The sequence below is a fragment of the Canis lupus genome, chromosome 7 (genome assembly GCF_003254725.2).
Source record: "Canis lupus dingo isolate Sandy chromosome 7, ASM325472v2, whole genome shotgun sequence".
In the NCBI taxonomy this organism is placed as follows: Eukaryota; Metazoa; Chordata; class Mammalia; order Carnivora; family Canidae; genus Canis; species Canis lupus.
In genome coordinates this window covers 20,523,264-20,529,263 of record NC_064249.1, presented here as the reverse complement: position 1 = coordinate 20,529,263, position 6,000 = coordinate 20,523,264, and positions in this window count along the sequence as shown.

Genomic DNA, 6,000 nt, shown 5'->3' with positions numbered 1-6,000 from the left:
AAAAAGTCTTTTTTAAAAAGCCTCCAACATTCTTCATATTCTTTACTGACAAGTATATCTTAAAATTTTTGTTTAATGTATAAAAATGCTAAGGTTAGGGACACTGGGGTGGCTCAGTGGTTAAGCGCCTGCCTTCAGCCCAGGGTGTGATCCTGGAATCCCTGGATCGAGTCCCACATCAGGCTCCCTGCATGGAGCCTACTTCTCCCTTTGTCTGTGTCTGTGTCTCTGCCTCTCTATTTCTCTCTCTCTCTCTCTGTGTGTCTCTCATGAATAAATAAATAAAATCTTTAAAAAAAATGCTAAGGTTAGTGGTATTCACAAAGCACGACTGCCTACAATAGAGATTCAAACACTGGAAAACACCAGTGCACCTTGTCAGGTAGTATTTGGATATGCGACATTCAGATCTTTTAGCAAAGAGAATAACACTATACAATCATGTGTGGAAATTTACCACACATTGATTTATTTTGCTTTCAAATATTTTTTCCCCCTTGGGACTCCACTCATAAGATTTCTAAAAGATATACTGAGTGTGTAAACCTATTAATATTTATTTTGTTTGCAATACTGCTCAGTACCAGAACAGGGCCACACACACACACACACACACACACACAATATTATAAGAGCTGCAAGCAAGACCGATTATATGATGAGCACATCTCTCCCATGTGTTCCTGTTCCTGTCCTCCAAAATGTCAACCTTAACCTTCAATTGGCATTATTAGTGCTTTCCGCTCCTGGTTTCACTTGACGTCAGTGGAATCCTTCAAACCCATCACATCTCTGTTGATTAAGCTTCAGTTCTCACAGGAGAATGATAGTATTTTTCCTGTTTTCCCAATTGATTTTTCTCAGGATTCATGGTTTGGAAAACACATGCTGATTTCCCAAGAAGTGCTCAGAAGAAATCCCTGCATAAAAAATGCCTGGCTGTGAGTTGGTCTTTGCCTGATTTCTAAAGGAACAATCTTGCTAAACAAAATAACATCACAAAGCAGAGCCCCCCCTCCAAGGGAGGAGACGTGGGAGGGTTTGGCCTGCTTGCTTACCTAGTTGCTGCCTCTTCCTGGCAGTCCCCTGGCCTCCACAGACTTGGGGCCCCTCACACCCAATGCAGTCTTTCTTGTTCCCTTAGGGGCCACCACCTGGGAGCAGTCAGATCCCCCAGCCCCGTTCCACCCTTTCAATTCAGCATTCATTGAGCACCAACTATGTACCAAGAACTCTGCTAGGTGCAGGAGACACAGCTTCTGCCCTCAGGAAGTATGGTGTCATCCAGGGACCAGCTCAGGATGGGGTCTGGTGGAGCCAAGTGGGGAGGTGGCCATGACCCCAGCCTTGGCCGCCAGTTGCCCCAGCCTCTACCCCATTTCTCCAGCCAGAGCTTCAACCCTAATTCCAGAGAGAAAAGCTCCCAGGAGATCCTAAATCTGTTTTCCTTGGAGATACAATTACTGACCTCGGACTCTGGTCATAGCTGAGGGTACACCATAACACCTGCATGTGACTTTGTGTCTCCAGGGCCCCCAATGGGAGGAAGGGAAAGGCACGTTCAAAGAATTCTCTTTATTTCCCATGTCTGTGGTCTCCAGCTGTCAAATCTGTGGAAAGCCTAGAAGGGCCGTATGGTTAGATGAAGGAAGGGGAAGGCCCCAGAGAGGCTGGGCACTCAGATCTGCTTGGCCTTCCACCTGGAAGTATAAGCTTCAGGCCACATAAAGCCTAGATCTGGGCCTGGGCCTAGGTTTGGGGTGCAGGGGTTTATACCAGCCAGTCCTGGCCCTCAGAGTTCCCTGGGAGCCCTAGCCCACTCCACTCCTCCTCAGAGTCTCCATCCTGGCCTTCATCCCTTAGGCCCTGGGAGCCATCAACAGGCTGAAGCCAAGGAACCCCTAGTTGCTCTAAGGAGTGGGGGTACATGAGCTGGTGAGACATGCATTTGCTGGATTCGAGCTCTGGGGGCTTTCCTCCCACAAAGCCCTCTGAGAAGGGTGGTTGGCCACTTTCCTGGTGTAGGGTGAGCCTCCTGGGCCTTGTAGCCTAGCCCGAGTGTCCCATAGTTATTGAAAACAGGACCAGCAGAGGTGGTCTACAGCTGATTGGAACCGCCAGATGTTCCTGGGAGTATGACACCCTCTCTTCCCAAACTCACATAATTCAGACGTCGTCCCTGCTCTGATAGATCTTCCTGCCTACCCTACATCAGTCCAAATGAGCGCCTACTGTTTGTAAATTAGCACCGAGTCAGCTTGTGCACAGCAGCTGGGCAGGGCCCCACGTTGCCTCTCAGCGAAACCGTGACTGTGGAAATATCTGCTGCTCTTCCTCCTCACCCAGACCATGGGCTCCCTCTTCCCTAAAGGGCCACATTGCTTCCATCCTCAGGGACATTTTCTCCTTCAGCCAGAATTCTGCAGTCTGCAGAGAGAGCAGTAGGGTTCCCCAAGTCCGGACCAGTCGCGCCAACCCAAGCATGAAAGCACACTGACCCCGTGTGGCCACTTGTGGGGGTGCAACACCAATGAGAACCCACGGGGAGAGTGGGCAGCAATGTGGTCCCCTGGCCCTTTGACCTCAGCAGGGACCCCTTCATGCCCTCCCTGATCAGCCCAACTCTGGCGCTAATCACAGCACAGAACCCCCAAGGAGGGATGTGGCCTCCTCAGGACCTACTAACCGCTCTCCTCTGATGACAGGTCCCTGTGAGGCACTCTCAACTTTGTGCTATTTGGGGCTGTGGCTCCATAGACCACCTGAGCTCAGCATGGGGGTAAGGAGGAGTGAGCCACAGAGGGGGTGTGATAAGCCCAAAGAACAGGGAGGATTTTGGCAGGGGGAAGGGGAGCAGAGTCCTCTATCTCACTCATGCTCAGGCCCCAAAGCACAGAGTACAAACATAGCGGCGAATGCTCACTTAGTGATGTGGAATCCACAGACACAAGCACACCTGCCTCCTAGGTGAGGGGACTGGCCTGAGCAGAGGCAGGCAGGCAGGAATGGGGAACATGCATGGAGGGCTGACCAGTGAGCTGCCTCTCAGCGAAGGTTCCAGGTGGCAAAGGGCCTGGATGCTGCAGTCTGAGCTAGGAGGACTCATGGGAATAGAACCTGGCGATTGTAGCATTTCTGATTCCATTTGCTTTCCTAATATAGCAAAAACAGGTTCTGTTTCTAGACATTCTTTCTTCATTGACACACTGCAGTCAAGGACCCATAAATAGAAAGTGCCATGCTTGGGACAGCCGAGAAAGGAGAGGCTCAGAAAAGTCAAATACCATGTCTCAAGTCAAAACCACTCTGTAAGCAGCCACACTGGGATTTGAACAACACAATCAAAATATAGCACAGGCAAGACTGTTGGGCTCCTGGGTCCACGCCCAGTCCCTCTCCACCCTGTAGCTTCTAAGGGAACAAAAGCCTAACTTGTGTCTAGGGTTTCTGCCTCCCCCACTCGATCCACTTTCTCCAGCCATAAAAAAAGAATGAAATCTGGCCATTTGCAATGACATGGATGGAGCTAGAGGTATTATGCTAAGCAAAATAAGTCAATCAGAGAAAGATAAATACCATATGATTTCACTCATGTGGAATTTAGGAAACAAAATAGGGGTTCCCAAGTGGCTCAAGTGGTTAAGCATCCAACTCGTGATTTCAGCTCAGGTCATGATCTCAGGGTCATAGGATGAGCCCTGTGTCCAGCTCCACACTCAGCAGGGTGTCTGCTTGTCTCTCTCTCTCTCTCTCTCCCCCTCCCCATGCTGATGTGCTCTCTCTCTCTCTCTAATAAATATTTTTTTTAAAAAGTGGGGAAAAAGAAAGAAATCCAGAAACAGACTCTTTACTATAGAAAACAAACATGGTTACCATAGGTGAAGATGATGAGGGAGTGCACTTGTGATGAGCACCCAGTGATGTATGCAAGTATTGAATCACTATATTGTACACCTGGAACTAATAGTAAACTGTATGCTAACTAACTAGAACTAAAATTCAAACTAAAAAAAAAAAAAATCCACTCTCCCCATTGCAACAGAGTTGCTGTCTAAAAGGCACATCTGATCATACCACTTCCTGCTCAAAATGGTTGGCAGCTCTTCCCTAGTGTCAGGGTAAAGCTTGAGCATTTATCTTCACAACTCACACTGCCCCTTACTCTGGCCACAGCATTCCACCCTTCTCTCCTGTGGCAAGGGCCCTCAGCAGCTTTATAACCCAGCACCTCTCAGACCTGGATGTGCAAACATTTGGAGATTTTTTTTTAAGATCTTATTTTTATTTATTCATAAGAGACACAGAGAGGCAGAGGGAGAAGCAGGCTCCCCACAGGGATCCTGATGTAGGACTTGATCCCAGGACCCCAGGATCATAACCGGAGTCAAAGGCAGACATTTAACCACTGAGCCACCCAGGTGCCCTCACCTGGAGATTTTTATTAAAATGCAGATTCTGATTCACTAGGCCTGAGGTGGGGCTAACAAGTTCTCAGGTTGTGCCAACTCTGCTGGTTGACAGACCATAGATGAGTGACAAGGTACTAAACAGGCCATATCCCCTTTACCTTTGACCTCTGCCTAAACTGTTCTTTTGGTCTCAAACCTTCCACTTTGCCCCATCTCTCCCCCCATCACTTTGACCTGACTGCTAATCCTCTTCTTTCTCCTAGCCTCAGTTTTGATGCCACCACCTCCAGGAAGCTTTCCAGCCCCCTTTGAGTCTGGTTAAGGGCAATGCCTCATTCTTTCAAGCAACAAAGAGAAATCTGAAATAAGTGAAATTATATGATATCTTGGATTGGTTTTTAAAATACTCAGGGGAAAAAAAGTAGGGGCAAGGAATGAAAAAAGAATAACAGAACATTGATAATTATTGAAACCAAGTGATGGATATGTCAGGATTCATTGTACCATTCTCTCAACATTTGTACATGTTTGGAAGTTTCCAAAAGAAAACTTAAAAAAAAAAAAAAACAAAGCCTGGGCGAGGAGTGTCCGTCATGTGCCTGTGTCTCCCTAGCCCTTGGCTGTCCCCATCCCCAGTTCAACGCTTATCCCACTGTACTGTGAGCTGCATACTTTTGCTCGAGGGCTGAGATTGGGCTGTGTTTTGTTTGCTTTTGTACACTGGCCTCTAGCACACTAACTGGCACAAAGTAAATTTGCAACACATTTTGTCGAATCAATGAAAATCCTGCCAGTTTGTGATAGTTGGCAGAAAAGAAGCAAATCCTTAAAAATATATGTGTGTTGAAACAAAACAATGCATGTTGTTCTGCCTAATGTAGAGCCATGTTGCATCTGCTCCTGGAATCCTCTGTGAAGGCCAAAAAAGATTTAACGGCACTTGAGAGAATCAATTTAAACAGTGGAGAAGAGAGCACATGCGGACATGTCCCTGTTGTCTTGTTCTTAACAGAAGCTTGTGTTTGGCCAAATGGAAGACGCAGAAGTGGGGTGGGGAAAAGGGAAGGGGTGTTTTGTGCGGGGGAACCTAAAAAGAAAGAAAAAGGAATGAGGCAATGGGCAGGATAGGGAGATTTCTGGGCCCCATACCAGTTGAAATAAAGGACTAACTTAGAGCTAGAGGTTGAAGACCTGTTGAGATGCCTGGGCGGCTCAGTGGTTGAGCATCTGCCTTCGGCTCAGGTCGTGATCCCAGGGCCTTTTGAGGAGCCTATTTCTCCCTCCGCCTATGTCTCTGCCTCTCTCTGTGTGTTTCTCATGAATAAATAAATAAAATCTTTTATAAATAAATACAGACAGATGGACAGACTTGTCTTTGTAGAACCCTGAGTATCGACACAGCTAATGAGCCACTCTCCCGAACTCCATTTCCTACACCCACCTGCTCAGACCCAATGCTCTGTAATACTTGGTGATCTCACGGGAACCCCCCCCCCAAGCAGCAGGGGACAGGAGAAGAGCATCACCTCAGTTTTCTGGCTTGAACAACGGGGTGAGTGGGGATGCCATTCCAAAGCACAAGAAACACAGT